Source organism: Gopherus evgoodei, chromosome 9 (genome assembly GCF_007399415.2).
Source record: "Gopherus evgoodei ecotype Sinaloan lineage chromosome 9, rGopEvg1_v1.p, whole genome shotgun sequence".
Lineage (NCBI taxonomy): Eukaryota > Metazoa > Chordata > Testudines > Testudinidae > Gopherus > Gopherus evgoodei.
In genome coordinates this window covers 85,241,781-85,257,743 of record NC_044330.1, presented here as the reverse complement: position 1 = coordinate 85,257,743, position 15,963 = coordinate 85,241,781, and the positions used below count along the sequence as shown (strand labels likewise).

At 43.4% G+C, this 15,963-nt stretch overlaps 1 protein-coding gene across 4 annotated transcripts in view; it reads left to right on the top strand.

Annotated features, from left to right (window-relative positions):
* Positions 1 to 7,845, top strand: part of LOC115657182 (probable G-protein coupled receptor 83) — a 45,665-nt gene extending 37,820 nt beyond the window's left edge. For 3 of the 4 annotated variants that reach the window (XM_030574614.1, XM_030574611.1, XM_030574612.1), the window contains one exon: positions 7,206 to 7,281. The gene's annotated coding sequence lies outside the window, so the exon portion shown is untranslated. Of the gene's footprint in view, positions 1 to 7,205; positions 7,282 to 7,598 lie in introns of those variants that run through there. The other variant, XM_030574613.1, reaches the window with a different exon arrangement.
* Positions 7,846 to 15,963: the final 8,118 nt, after the last annotated feature.

Sequence of the window (15,963 nt, the reverse complement as noted above, 5' to 3'; positions counted from 1 at the left end):
GAAAAGAGAATTACGCAGAGGGAATTACAGTCTAAGCCAGACTTTCCCACTTCTATACACTGACCGCTACAGGGGACGGGACAGAAGGATCTCCATTCAACCTCAGAACTTTCTTGCACACATGGCTTCCACTCCGAGGAATTACGAACAAGAGGTTCAGTTCTGCCCACACTCCTAACGCCCAAATGAACAGAGCAGGAAAACAACAGTAACCGGTTAAACAGAACAGAACCAGAACCAGATAGCGTTTTCTTATCCTATTAGGACTCACTTTTACTCATGCAGTTCTCAACATATAACACCAACAGTACCAAGCAAAGCAAACACAAAATAACAAGGGTAAAACAAATAGATGGTGTAAATTCTGCAGGGCTCCCCCCCCTTCTTAATTGCTCACCAAACTGTGACAAATTTCTGTTACCAATCTATCCCTCGTGTCAGGTGATCAGGCTGACACTACAGGATCGTTGGGGGAAGATAAAGAAAACACACCATATAACTGTATTTTAAAGCTCCATTAATAAAATAATAAAACAACGGAGAGTGTTGGGAACGCTCCCTCATCACTCAGGAAAACATTAATGCCCCAAGCCCCTTTCATACCCACACACGTACATCCAGACTGGCCACTTCTGTGTATAATGTTCAGAGAAGGGGGGAGAGGTGGACTGGAGATTATCCTGTATACAGCTTGTCCAGAATTTCTAACATGCTTCCGCTCTTTGGAGGGCTGTTCTCTTGCACCCTGGAATCTTCTGCAGCGTCTCTTTCAGAGATTCCAGTCCAGGTCGGCTGCCTGTGGCTTCTTCAGTGTCACCAAGCCACACTGGCTCCGGGGTCACAAAGGCACACTGTTGGATCTTACTGGACAGTTAAGCTTTGCAAATGTAATCTTAGTTCTGTAACTTGTATTGCCTTTGGTTTGCCTCTGTCTATATTTTTTTCCTTCACAGCCAGCTGGGGCCGAAAGCAGTCCCTCCCTGCACCAAGCACAGTCCGCGCCGATTCCTGACCCTGAACGCAGAGCAACCCCCCCCACTTCCATCCCTAGGCCAAGATGATTTTTAAATTAACCCGTTCCTTTCCTCAATAGACAAATTTGCTCACCCTGTGTCAGGGCTTTTTGGTGATTAAACGCTCCTCTTAGATGTATGATCTTATCTAGATTGAAGTACCTTCTACTGGGCATTGTTTAGATGGATGGATGGATTTTCACGCGTGTAAATATTCCATTTCTCTAAATACCTGCAGGTTGTTGAACCATAATGTACGTACATGTAATATGCTGGGGTACCCTTAGGGGGTGAGATGGAATGTTTAGACTGCCCCCCACCCATTTTCCACTTACACACACAGGGAGGGTGCCCTGTCCGCGCTAGCGGCTCATAAACTAAGGATTTTTCCCTACAGGGTACTCACACAGGAGAGGCTAACGAGGATGGCCACGACCCTCCTACACCTCCCTTCAGCAAAGAGCGTCGGCTAGTCTCTCGGAGACGGCGCCGCTTACTCTGATTGCATCCAGTGAGATGATCAGACTGTCAGTAGCCCACACGGAAAGGAAAGGGGAAGGGAAGATGGGTACACACACTCCTAGACCCAGGCAGCTTCCTCACTGGACGATGCCAGGCCAAGTCAGCCCACCATGGGTCGGACCTGCTAAAGATCCACTAGTTACCGGGCTTGCGTTAGAGTAGTCCTGGTCACGAGCTTTTGCTTCACAGGGTACTCTGGGCGTCTTCCGGTAACAGTCATTCACACTGGCCCCCAGTACCATTCTGCATCTGATCTTGATTTTAGCTACAACAGGGAGAGAGTGCACTAGGACACAGGGTCTCCCCTTTCTAGACAGGTCCCTCCTTTGTCCCTGCACTATCCCTAACCTGCTTTTGGATCCTTGCACTCTACCAGACAGAGGGAGGAACTGGAGCTACAGTGGGGTATTTTTACAAGAGCTCTCCATACAAACAGCTTCAGAAGCTACCCATTTGCTGACAAAACAGGAGTAATTGGAGTATCGTGTTATAATTAAGTGATCCTTCCGGTGGCCACCTTTCTGGTCCTCTAGTTGATATTGAGGCCAGTCTACTATACAGAACTTTTTAGTTTGCTTTTAGTTAGTGGATCTGATCCAAGCACTTCCCAATTCGCTAGAATGCATTTTAAGGGTGTACACCATGCCCTGCCTGTACTCTGTCCCTGCCCCATATCCTAGGGTGACACTGGGCGTCCCCAGGTCATAACAGGCAAAAATCCAGACCACTGGACTGTTCCTACCTTATCCAAGGGACCGGTTCCTCACCGTCGCCCTCAACTGCTTCTCCACTACTCGAGCGCGTTGCACCGTTGTGCCCTCTGGGGTCAGTCGAACTGCGTCTCCGCCGAGGCCCCCGGTGAAGTCACCGGTGCGCGCTGGGCGTCGGTCATTGCCGCAATCCGTCGACCACCAGAAGGGATCCAGGCAAGGCTAATTTTAGCCTCAATGCCCCACGTTGGGCGCCAAGAACTGTTGCCGGCAGATAACTGCCTGAGGCCAAGCAACAGCGGGGGGGTCCGTCGCCTGGTGTGCCGCGCCAATAAAATACACCAGGGTGGAGAAGCAAACCAAGTTTATTTGAGATCTCAAAGCGGTGCAGGGAGATTGACTCAAATCAAGCACACCTAAAACAAGCAGTCTGTTCCTTTATATCCATGAGAACTTTTCTCACTGACTAGCAATCCCCTGTTTCCCCCCCTCCTCCTCCTTCCTCCCCCTGTAGCAATTCCGTAAGCGCAGGTGCATTAAGTAATCTTGGCCGCAGCAGCTCGTTAGTAAGTTTTCCTTCTGCAAGTTATCTTGTCCTTCTGCTAAAGGTGCACAAGCTTCATTATTTCTGCTTTAGACCAGTTAGAACTGTTGCAACTGATAACGGCTGTTACACCTGGCCTTTTAGGTCGATTAAAGTTCAAACATGGAGGGACTCTTGTCTGCTGAGGCCTAAAACCAGGAAGGCTCCATACTCTTGTGGCCTTCCACCCTCCCGAGTTACGTACGGTTATGCTTAGTGACACCAACAAGACTGGACCTTCAGCAGGAAGCAATTCAAATCTTTGCAACCAAGAAGGCACGGAAAGCACCACTTTGATTATTCAAACAGATAAAAATGCCAGTGTTTACTATGCAGACAAGAAAAGTTACATTTGCTGTTCAGGCATTTGAAAGTTAAATGTTACTTAAAATTTTTGAACAAGGCATTTTAAGTTGTTAGTTCTCCTTTATTGGAGTAGGTAGCAGAGCAGTACCATGAGAGGAATATTACAGGAAGAAGGCAGAATTGAAACATTTCAAAGGGCTTGGCTACACTGGAGAGTTGCAGCGCTGGTGAGGGGGTTACAGCGCTGCAACTCAGGATGTGGCTACACTTGCAAAGCACGGCCAGTGCTGCAACTCCCTGGTTGCAGCGCTGGCTGTACACCTGGTCTGCCTCGGGTGTAGCGATTCCAGCGCTGGTGATGCAGCGCTGGTCAGCAAGTGTGGACACCATCAGTGCTTTTATTGGCCTCCGGGGTATAAGGAGGTATCCCAGAATTCCTGTCCACAACAAACCAGAAGAATGGCTGAACTCCGATCTCCCCGTAGCTACTTGCTAAAAAACAAACACAGCTGCTCTGTGCTCAAGCGAGCGAGCGAGCCAGCGAAGGCGGGAGAATTGCTTTGGAATGTTCAAAGCTGTTTGCTTGAGGAGAGAGGGGGGAGGGGTAATGTTGAGCAACTGTTTATGTGGTCTGACGGCTATTTAAGAGTGCATAATTAGCATTTAGTGAATAAGAGACAGGTGGGGGAAAGGTCAAAACTTTTACAATGATTGAAGGTAGGCACTGTGTATCTTCCAGTCCTTACAACTTGCAAGGCAGGGAGCTGAGAACAGTGTCAGCTCCAAAAATCCCCTCTCTCTGTCTCCTCCATGCTCCCTGTCACATTCCACCCCACCCCCCTCTTTTGAAAAGCACGTTGCAGCCACTTGAATGCTGGGATAGCTGCCCACAATGCACCACTCCCAACAGCGCTGCAAATGCTGCGAATGTGGCCACACTGCAGCGCTGGTAGCTGTCAGTGTGGCCACACTGCAGCGCTGGCCCTACACAGCTGTACGAACACAGCTGTAACTACCAGCGCTGCAGAACTGTAAGTGTAGCCATGGCCAAAGTTTTGGCCCAAGCGAGGGGGCATGGGGACATCATTTAAGCTCCCTGCCTCAGGTGCCAAAATGTTGTGGGCCAGCCCTGCCCTCACATCATATATTTAACGACACAGGCGTAATTTCAGCAGGTAAGCTACATTTCTGAACTTCCTACACTTCAGATGAAACCCCAGTTGGAAACCTCTGAAGGACACAAAGGCAGATTTATTAAACCAAATGTAATTTATTTCAGACACTCTTTAAAGAAGTTAAGCTCTAAGGGATGGTCTGCTAGCTTTGAAGGCTCAGATATAGCAGAAAGTCAGATGAGCTGAACCCATACAAAGCCTGTTCCCTCATTCACTGCTATGGCATATAGTCCCAGCTTTCTGAATAAAGTGTCGTTATTTTCTTTCTGAATTTGTCGCATTGAAATCCTTCCATCCTTTTCATTCTTCTCTCACATTGCCTGCCTGAATCTGCTGCACATCATTCCAGGCCTTGGCATTCTCCTTTTTCTTTTGACAGCAGATATTTTTGCCAGTGGTTTGCTTATTAATCCAGTATTTTACCTTTCATCACCCGGTCCAGGGCTGTGACAGAAGATAAAGCATATTTCTGTCTTCTTGATTGTTGCCTCAGTGCCTAATCTCCTACTAGTGTGTGAAGGACTTAGATAGAGTCTGTTGGGGGAGGGGAGGGAGTTTTCTTGGACCCACTTCTGACAGCTTGCCCAGCTACAGGTCAGAACATTCGGTCCAGGTTGTTTATGAAGTGGTGTTTTGTTACACACTCAGTAGATGCTGTATTCTTTAGCATCTATTCCCTGAAAAGGGCTCATGGCCTTCAGGCTCACTGAGATACTAAAATAAACTAAAAAAGGCTTTGAGAAAAATAAAATCTATCTGATGACACAGGGATGGATGGATTGACTGCAGTATCTGGGTGCAGTCCTGCTCTCACTGAAAGCTGTGGGGAAGACAGAGAGAGAGAATTCAACACTACACTCTCAGCTGACTAGTACCAGCTACTGGGAGGTCCCTCTGCCATGGTTCAAGACTCTATTTTCCCACCTAGATAACGGATGGCTGGACAGCCCCAGTCCCCAGCCCTGTAGCAGAACACTGTTTGTTCTCATGAGCTTAGCAGTGCCACCCTGATCTGACCTTGCAGTGCTCATGCTCAGCACTTAGCTATCAAAGTTGTAATAAGCGGAGCTTTTTTTTTTTCCTTCTTCACACAACACACAGTCAGTCTGTGGAAGTCTTTGCTAGAGGATGTTGTGAAGGCCAAGATTGTAACAGGATTCAAAAAAGAACTAGATAAATTCATGGAGGATAGGTCCATGAATGGCTATTAGCTAGGATGGGCAGGGATGGTGACCCTATTCTCTGTTTGCCAGAAGCTGGGAATGGGTGAGAGGGAATGGATCACTTGATGATTACCTGTTCTGTTGATTCCCTCTGGGGCAGCTGGCATTGGCCACTGTCGGAAGACAGGATACTGGGCTAGATGGACCTTTGGTCTGACCCAGTATGGCCATTCTTATGAAACTTGTAAGAGGGTTTAGTTCATTTTCAGTAATAACTCGTACCCAAACCCCCAGTTCTGATTGAAGCAGACATCAGCACACATTTATTAGGGCACTTCAGAAAGTTTGGTTATCAATCTAGTCTCAGTGGACATCTTTCCCTATAACAAAACCACCACAGATTGTCATGATTAGCAGCCTGTGCTTAGTTGTTTCAGAGATATTTTATGACTGAGATGCATTGGCAAAGCTGTGTAGGGGGTCTGAAGATTGGAATAGAACTTAACTGTAGTGAGATTCACAGACAGTGCTAATGGTGTGTGACCAGGACTGGAATAACAAGGGGTCCAGAACTGGCATCTAAACCATGCTGACTGTCACAATAGAAATGCCATGGGCTAAATTTGATTAAGTAGAACTGAGGCTTACTGGGAGGTCTGAGTGAGGGAAATTTGCATATCATCTGTCTGTCTAAAGCTTGGATAGCATCTATTTCTGGCTCAAGTCATTGCTGTTAGCCCCTTTTTAAATTGACACCACAATTTTTCTGCAAATTAAAACAAAAAGACAAATCTACCTCACCACCCCTTGCACTTTCTTATATAGAAAAGATGCGTTTAATACATTTAAACAATATTTGACCTAAATATTTGCAGTTTGCCCTCCCACTATCCAAGCCTGACCTCTACTTCCCATTTCACCTGAACCAAACTACTTGCACAACATGGTGTCATCATAGAACACAGAACTGACCCTCAAGTGCAGCTTTCCAATATTATATGTGCACACAAATAAGTTCCTCTTGTTGAACCTGCTAGGAAATGTGGGTCTGGCTTTGTGATAGGGAAATCTGTCTATTTAAGAGACTGTTGGTTTCTTTTAAAGACTGCTTGATCTCTAGGACAGGCTTCATTGAGTCTCTATAGCAGATAGGAACATCAGTATTGTCATACGACATTGTACCAGTGGTCTATCTAATCTGGTTTCCTGTGGCTAGTATGAGATGCTTCAGGGGAAGGTGCATAAAACCCTATAATTGCCAATTATGGAATAACCTGCCCATAAATGAAGTTTTGTCTTAAGTTTTCTAAGTTAGTGATTGGTTTATGCCCTGAAACTTGAAGGTTTATATCCCTTCTAAATTTTATATCCCATCTAGTGTATCTCTGGAGGCTCTTGTTATATGTATAAAATGTATAGTCCTATAAACCTCTGGGCTTCAGTGATAGCTGTGGGCACAATATGACTGCTATTCCAGTTCACAGCAATGGCTCACAGCTTCATTGAGAAGCGATGGCTGGGAGAAGAGTATATCTACCCTCCAGGTCTTTGGCCTCCACCTCCAAGAGAATTTCAATAACTAATCAATAGCCTAAACACTTGTCAACTCACCTGCCTGTATTGTTCTGGAATCTATGTATATAGTCTTCTTGTTATGAAAAGGAGGAAGAAGAGGGAGGGAACCACAAATATTTGTCACTAACAATTGCAGCTTTTATTTTCTGCTCACTCAGGATGAATGAATTTTGCAACTCTGGCGGGAAGTGCCATGTCAAGCAACACTCAATGGAAGCACAGGAGAGATCAAAGAGCAGAATTACATTTTTGATCATGGGGTTTGGAGAGGAGGGAAGAGAATCTAAAAAGATACACCCATTAGGAGGAGAAATAAATGGAATAAAAAGAGCAAGGAATTCCCTTCAAAAGTTCTCCTCACTTTGTCCCCTGATTTTTTGGACCTTTTCACAAATCACAATGAAACTGTTTAGAACTTTATAAAAATGTTTGACAGGAAGCAGATGTTTCTCCCTTTTATTATGACTTTCAACCTTCACATTTCCAGTAAGGGTCTTGTGCTTCTCTGAGTTATTGATCTGTCTAGATGTAACTTTTTATTTTTTCAAAAGCCAGCGGTGGAGATTAAAGCATCAGGATCTCATCTGTTCTGTGGATTTACTGCATCTCCTTGCTGTCATGACTGTGCGATGTTTCCTAGTTACCTCTCAGTCACTGGGGCATAATGGCATGGAGCTTCTGGCACAGGAAGAACCCAGCTGATGTTCAAAGTTCCTGGAAATTTTTCCTCATCATTAGTCTGGGATTTTTAGTTAATAAATAAATAAACTGTGTTCCTCATTGGTCAAATTGTGCAAAGAAAATGGGCCTTACAACAAATAGAAAGTTTGTGTGTATTATGTGAAATGAATAAAAAGATGTCACATCCCTAAGTCTGTCTATGAATGTTAAAAGTTACAGAGAGAAGAGGGAAAAAAAACAACTGTGGGATCACCCAGTTCAGCTCCAAGGCGCAAGTCTGGATTGCCCCATCCAGGACATTTTCTAGCAAAATTATGGCGCATTATGGGTGATTTCAAATGAATAAATTTATATCCAGTGTATGACATTAAAAATCCAACATTTTCCCCAGTTTTGTGTTCTGAAAATGGGACTGAAATTAATATGGATGTTTATTTTCACTGGCATTTTCCAATACATTTTAATGATGTCTGTCATGAGAAGTTTTTAAAGGATCCTATTGGAGTAGATACCTAATTGATTTTCAGTGGAAGTGGAGTGGCTCTCTGCTTTGAAAAGCCCAGCCTTAGAATCTAAAGTAAAATTACCCTTTCCAATTAGAACAGTTGGAGGGTAGGTGAAATGTTGGATTGAAAGTACTCTACAATCTCCTTTTATGTGTGAGAGACATTCTGGGGCACAATCCAAACTAGTGGGTGGGGGGGACTGTGTCGCCCACGCCCTGTAACCTGGGGTGCCCTTCATAATGCTCTGCTGTTGTAGCCTCCAACTTGGGCTGCTCACAAACAACCTCCAGCATGTAAGTCACTCCCAGCTATGTCTGTGTGTACTACAGCCAGCCAGCCACACCTTGGCTCTCACCAGCTTTGGTTATGCTGCAGGGCAACCTCAATACACCCCCAGTCCTGGATCTTCCTCCAGAAATGTTTGTCCTGTACTGTCCAGCCCTCTCCTGGACAGCACAAATATAATAAGCCTGTTATTCCTTTAAGGGAATAACATGCCAGTTTATTATTTTAAATAGTTATCCAGACACTTCAATTTAAACACATTGAATTAGATTAAAACAATGAAACAAGTTTATTAACTACAAAGACAGATTTTAAGTGAGTACAAGTAATGAGTCATAAAAGTCAGAAATGGTTACAAGATAAAACTCTTCTTGGTACTTGTAATTTTTAAGTTATTAGATTCAAAGCTTCCTAGCCTTCAAAGCAAAGTTTTGTCACCACATGCTTTCGGCTGTCTTACTGACCAAACTCTTTGGTCAGGACCCTTCACCCAGAGTCCAACAGCTGCTTCCTTTGTCTTTTCAGGTGCAGAGAATGTGATGGGCAGGGAGAGAGAGGGGGGTTTCTTGGGGTGTCTACCACTTCTTTTTATAAGAACAGTCATACTGGGTCAGACCAAAGGTCCAATCTAGTCCCGTATCCTGACTTCCAACAGTGGCCAGGTAATGGTCCATCAGCCTCTGTCTCTGAGAAATGTGTTTGGTCACTGCCCACATTTATCTGGAAAAAGATATGTTTAGTCATGATCTCAGCTCATGTGTATAACTTCACATGTAACACACCAATGTGCATTTTGCCATGCTATTACTGATCATCAAATTATGAGGTTTTTAAATGATTCCTCACAAGGCATACTTTATACAGATGTTAATACAATAGCCTATAGGGTATGAAGCCAGGGGTATATTCTGTCACAGTGTGAAAGCATTTGTTTCTAGGTAATGAGAGTTACCTTTGGTTCCTGTTAAGATGAGCAATCGGTCTCTATCAACTGCCTTGTTAAATGACAAACTGAGTGACTAAAGTAGCAGGAGGAGGAAAGATCTTCAATCTGATCCAGATTCAGATGTCCATCAGAACACCAGGGGTTGGATAAAATGTGATGGAAAATCCCAAACATTTACTTGTATTTACTGGGAGGTGAGTGAATCAATCTGATCAAGTGTGGCAGAGAAACAAATACCATAGTTTGGGATTTTAAATAACAGTTCCACAGCTTTGAGGGAGCTCCAGTTCGAGCAACTCCACAGATCACTGTAGAATAGGGGCAGGTTCTTGAACTTAAGTTCTTTTTGGAGTTTGTTACATCTACACATCTGTTGACCAGGCACTTGGACATACTTAGCGCAGTCCCCACCCAAAGGCAGGAGCTACTATTTGTACTTTAACCTAGCAGAGAATCCATATGGGACCCTCTTGGTCTAAAAAGATCTGCTCTCCCATTGGCTGAGATGGTAGGAGCTATGCTGTAATCTCACCTGGAAGTCACTGTCTTTATATTTTACAGCCGTCAATGGTAACACAATTGGGGAGGTGGTGAACTGTCAGATTCTAATTGATTCTAACTGAAAAATGTAAATGTGCTCTTCCTTATTGAAATCTAGATGCACAATGCACCAGATTCAGTATGGGTATATTATTTAGATCATGAGCTTTTGGGGGCTAGGCACTTTTTCTTCTACATGTCTGTAAAGTGTGTACATGGAGTTGTTGCTATAATAGCCAACAAATCATAAATATAAGTAGATGCAAAACCACTGATGTCAACAGAGTTGAACACACTTTCACCTGCTCTGAATTTGGCCCACCTCACGTAGTTTTGCTCACCACATTTAGGGCCTGATTCTCCATTGCCTTGCACTAGTGTTTGCTCATTTGCACCACAGCAAAATGAATGTGAAGTGGATATAAAATGCTACCATTCTGTTTTCACAAGGCTTAACCCCCACCCCTTTTATATTAGCTTAAATGACGTCACAAGTCACAGGGCCACAATGAATTAGGCTCTTATATGGTAACTAACATCTCCATAGGAGAAATGCTACTGAACTGATCCCTGTCACTATCATCTGGCTCCTCGAATTTCTAAGGATTCATGAGCTAAATTATCCAATAGCAGCCTGAAGGTGATGATCAGAATTGAGAAGCTGCTATGAATTATGCCATTGCATAGATTGCTTGTTAAAATATCTTTTTCTGCTTTTACCTACCCAGTCAGCTTAATTTATGCAAATTAAACAGCTTTTCTATAGCTTTTGTTCATCCTGACTAGTACATTTTCCAGTCCTAAAACTCCATATATTAACTAATAATGTAGCACTATGTGTTTGGTGCTGTCATATTACATATGCATCATTTCCCCCTCAATACAAAAGTCACTAATGGATCGTCACTCTGCAAATGCATCCAACTGTTTTGGGGGTAGGAGAAGTGGGAGGGAGAGACATACTGAAGGCTAGACTGCTAAGTGACATTGCTTGTGAGTATATGGCACATTTCCATAAGGAAACTGATCATTCATTTTTTTGAATTCACACTGACAGATTGGCTCCAGGAAGCAGGACTAAAATGGTAAAATAGCAAATGTTTCATCCAGTTTAAAGCATGCACAGCCCATCATTATGCTGATTGTTGGCTAGCACCTTGATTTAAATTACATGGCTTGTTAGCAGAGCTATGCCTGTAGCAATATCACCTTGGGTTGAGGCCTTGTCACTTTGTAAAGCACTAGAGCTGGCTGAAATTTTTTTAAACTCTTTTTTTGGTTGCAAACATTTTCACAAAAAAAGCTCCCTCCTCATCCCCCACCCCCATTTCTGACGAGTTCCACTAAGCGGGGCTGGACCGTGATAGTATATGGACAAGAGATCTCCCAAAAAAATCCAAATGCAGCAGGACATGCTGTTCTAACAGGTGGCACTCTTCTCTCCAAGTCAATAGTGAAAGGGTGTTCCAGCACATTATTAATGGGTGCTATGCTACTGCAGGTGCTGATTATAGATTCATAGACGTGAAGGCCAAAAAGGAACATTAGATCATATAGCGTGACCTTCTGCATAACACAGGCCATAGAAATTCATCCATTATTGAGATCAATAACTTGAGTTTGACTGAAGCAGAGCTCCTGAAAGGCATCCAGTCTTGATGTGAAGACCTCAAGAGATGGAGAATCTCCACATCCCTTGGTAGTTTGTTCCAATGATTAATCACCCTCTCTGTTAAATATTTTGTGCCTTATTTTTAATTTGGGTACAGCTGTCTTTAATTTACACACACTGGCCTTATTTTGCCTCTCTTTAGAGAGCCTTAATACCTACTACGTTTCTTCCCCTGAAGGTACAAATACACTGATCAGCTCATCTCTTCTTCTTTTTGTTAAGCAAAAGAGATTGAACTCCTGGAATTGTACAGAAAAGCATTTTTTCTGGCCCTCAGATCATTTTTGTAGCTCTTCTTGCACTCTTTTTCTCTAATATTTCACATCCTTTTTTAAAATGTTGACATCAGAACTGGTTGCCATATTTCAGTTAACTATTTGCAGTTATTAAACTACCTAAGCACTTTCCACAAGAATTGGAGTAAAAATTCCAGCATGTGCCCAAATTCTTACATGGGCTATTTTATTCCACCTTACTGAAATGTTCCCTGTAGTTTCAGTCAGATACAGTATTTTTCCTCTCTTCTAAACTTGTGTGGCTGCATGCTGGCAAACTTGTGTTTCACCTCAGTGGTGGATGGTTACACTAAAATGGTGAGCGAAGTAATTTCCATGTGCTTATCCATGGTTTTTTTATAACACTATATATCAGTTTGGTTGAGATTTTTCTGGTTGAAAGCTATTTTACAAATATAAGACAGCATTGACTCGGCAATTCATGTTTCTGCTCTGCAAAGAATCAATATTTTTTCCCATGCCCAAGTCCACAGTTATTTTCATGAAGGAAGGTCTGACCAGCTTTCTTCTCAAAGAAAGAGATAAAGTTTAACAGCTACCAAGTCTAGACAAGTTTGTGATGAATTTCTGGTCTCTGAATAATTCTGTAGGACCCAGAGTCTATGTCATATACAGTAAACAGCTGGTACAATTGCTAGATAAACTATATCTATCTATATATGTAGAAGCTAGGAATAGAACAAATTGGTAGTCGATAGAAAAAGAACTTTCTAAACTGTGCAATGAAGTCCGTTAGTAGTGCAAATTTTGAAGCAAGTGTTATCTTCCAAAACTGAGGCTAGGCATCCAATTTTGAGAACGTGGACATGGGGGATCCAGTGGATATAGTGTACTTAGATTTTCAGAAAGCCTTTGACAAGGTCCCTCACCAAAGGCTCTTAAGCATAGTAAGCTCTCATAGGATAAGAGGGAAGGTCCTTTCATGGATCAGTAACTGGTTAAAAGATAGGAAACAAAGGGTAGGAATAAATGGTCAGTTTTCAGAATGGAGAGAGGTAAATAGCTGCTTACTAGTCAACATATTCAGAAATGATGTGGAAAAAGGGGTAAACAGTGAAGTGGCAAAAATTGCAGATGATACAAAACAGGGATTGGCAACCTTTGGCACACGGCCCATCAGGGAAATCCACTGGCGGGATGGGAAGGTTTGCTTACTTGCAGTATCCACAGGTTCAGCCAATCGCAGCTCCCACTAGCCACGGTTTGCCATTCCAGGCCAATGGGGGCTGAGGGAAGCAGCAGCCAGCACATCCCTCAGCCCGCGCCGCCTCCTGCAACCCCCATTGGCCTGGAACAGCAAACCACAACCAGTGGGAGCTGCAATTGGCCAAACTTGTGGACACTGCAGGTAAACAAACCGTCGCGGCCTACCAGCAGATTTCCCCGATGGGCCACATGCCAAAGGTTGCCGATCCCTGCTACAAAACTACTCAAGATAGTTAAGTCCAAAGCAGACTGCGAAGAGCTACAAAGGGATCTCACAAAACTGGGGGACTAGGCAAAAAAATGGCAGATGAAATTCTATGCTGATAAATGCAAAGATCCCAACTATACATATAAAAAGATGGGGTCTAAATTAGCTGTTACCACTCAAGAGAGAGATTTTGGCATCATTGTGGATAGTTTTCTGAAAACATCTACTCAATGTGCAGCAGCAGTCAAAAAAGCCTACAGAAGGTTGGGAATCATTAAGAAAAGGATCGATAATAAGACAGAAAATGTCATATTGCTTATATGCAAATCAATGGTACACTCACATCTTGAATATTGTGTGCAGATGTGGTTACCCCATCTCAAAAAAAAATGTATTGGAATTGGAAAAGATTGAGAAAAGGGCAACAAAAATTATTAGGGAGATGGAATGGCTTTCGTCTGAGGAGAGATTAATATGATTGGGACTTTTCAGTTTGGAAAAGAGATGACTAAGGGAGGATGTGATAGAGGTCTATAAAATCATGACTGGTGGGGAGAAAGTAAAAAGGAAGTGTTCTTTACTCCTCATAAAACACAAGAACTAGGGGTCATCAAATGAAATTAATAGGCAGCAGATTTAAAACAAACAAAAGGAAGTGTTTATTCAAACATTGCACAGACAACCTGTGGAACTCCTTGCCAGAGGGTGTTGTGAAGGCCAAGACTATAACAGGACTCAAAAAAGAACTAGATAAATTCATGGAGGACAAGTTCATCAATGGCTATCAGCCAGGATGGGCAGCGATGGTGTCCCTAGTCTCTGTTTACCAGAAGTTAGGAATGGGCAACAGGGGGTGGATCACTTGACAATTACCTGTTTTGTTCATTCCCTCTCAGGCAACTGGCATTGGCCACTGTCGGACGATAGGATACTGGGCTAGATGGACCTTTGATCTGACACAGTATGGCCGTTCTTATGAGAAGACTTTTGCTTCATTAAGTTGTCCAAGGATGCATTCAGTCGACAGGACTACATGTCACTCTCTACAGACAGACATTTCCACTGAGCTGGGTAAGGTCTACGCAGATCCTTACCTCCTTGTTATATGGCCCCTAGTGGCCATCATGAATAGTAGCTCTAAACATTCACAACTATAACCACAGAACACTGTTCCATCAGAAGGAAAACCTAGATCCTTTACAACAGTGGTTCTCAACCAGGTGTCTGGGCAGGGGCATGGGTGGGGAGAGGTGCTGCAAGCAGGTTTCAGGGGGTCCGCCAAAATAAACCAGAGAGTAGGGATGGTGTTAGACTTGCTATAGCCAAAGCCCGAGCCATGCTGCCTGGGGCTGAAGCCAAAGCCTGAGTCCCACTGACCAGGGCTGAAGCCAAAGTTTGAGCAACTTAGCTGCAGGGGGGCCCTGCTTATTACTCCCTAATGCTGGCTCTGGCTTTTAAGCTACTGGATGTACAGAAAAACAATTGTTGTGGCACAGGTGGACAATGGCATTTTTATAGCATGTTGGAGTGGGCCACAGAAAGAAATAGGTTGAGAACCCCTGCTCTACAAGAAGAATGTCTTCCTTAAAGTGGTTGATAGTGGTAATAAAATTCTCTATTCTCTCTGTGGGCCTGGCCACTGGAGGAAATTTGATCTCTCTCACGTACACACAACCAAGAATCTTACAAATAACACACACACACATTGACATAAAGTACTACAGTGCCTCATCCTTGCCCTGAGCTATCACCAGCAGTCAGATTTTAACAAACTGGGGGCATGGCTCTCTCCAATGGGGTACTTTTTAAAATTAAAGGAAAAAAAAAGGAAGATCATTGACTTTGATTCACTTCTCAGGTTATAGAACTTCCTCAATAATGATTAAGGCCCTGAGCCTGCAAAGCACTTAAGCATGAGTGTAACTTTAAACATGGGTAATCACAGCAAATTTCAATTGGGATAACTCGTGTACATAAAAGGTAAGTACTTTGCAGCATCCAGGCCTGAGTTTATAAGCTCTCTGGGCAGTGATTATGTCTCTCAGCAGTCTTGGGACACACCTAGCCCTCTTTTGGATGTCAGTAATGATAAACTCCCAAGAAAGCAGAGTGGAGGAATACCACTAGTTACAGTATTACCCGTAGTGAATGATGGGCTAACTGTACATTTAAGTGTCTCAGAAGGCATAGTAGAGAGAATGAACTTATTCTGGAAGTCTGCGCTTTCTTATGAACACCGATTTGGGATTATGACCTTTTGCATTCAAGTTAATAAGCTAAAGTGCCTCCTTGGACTCACTTCTTCCTAAATGTTCACAAGAAGTGATCCAATTCCAACCTATTCCTTTTCCAAGTTTCCCTTAACAGTGCATCCCCTCTTCTCCATATCTGTCTTTTGGTTTGTAAGGTCTTTCGGGGGCAGACTATCTTCATTTTGTAAACTGTATTGCACCAAACCATTGTTAGCGCTTCAGTAAAGAACAACAGTAAATAATGCTAGTCTCTCTGAGCAAAGGCAGCACTAGTTACTGCTCAGAACAAATGTTATTTACATCCAAAATGTCTCCAAAGCAGGC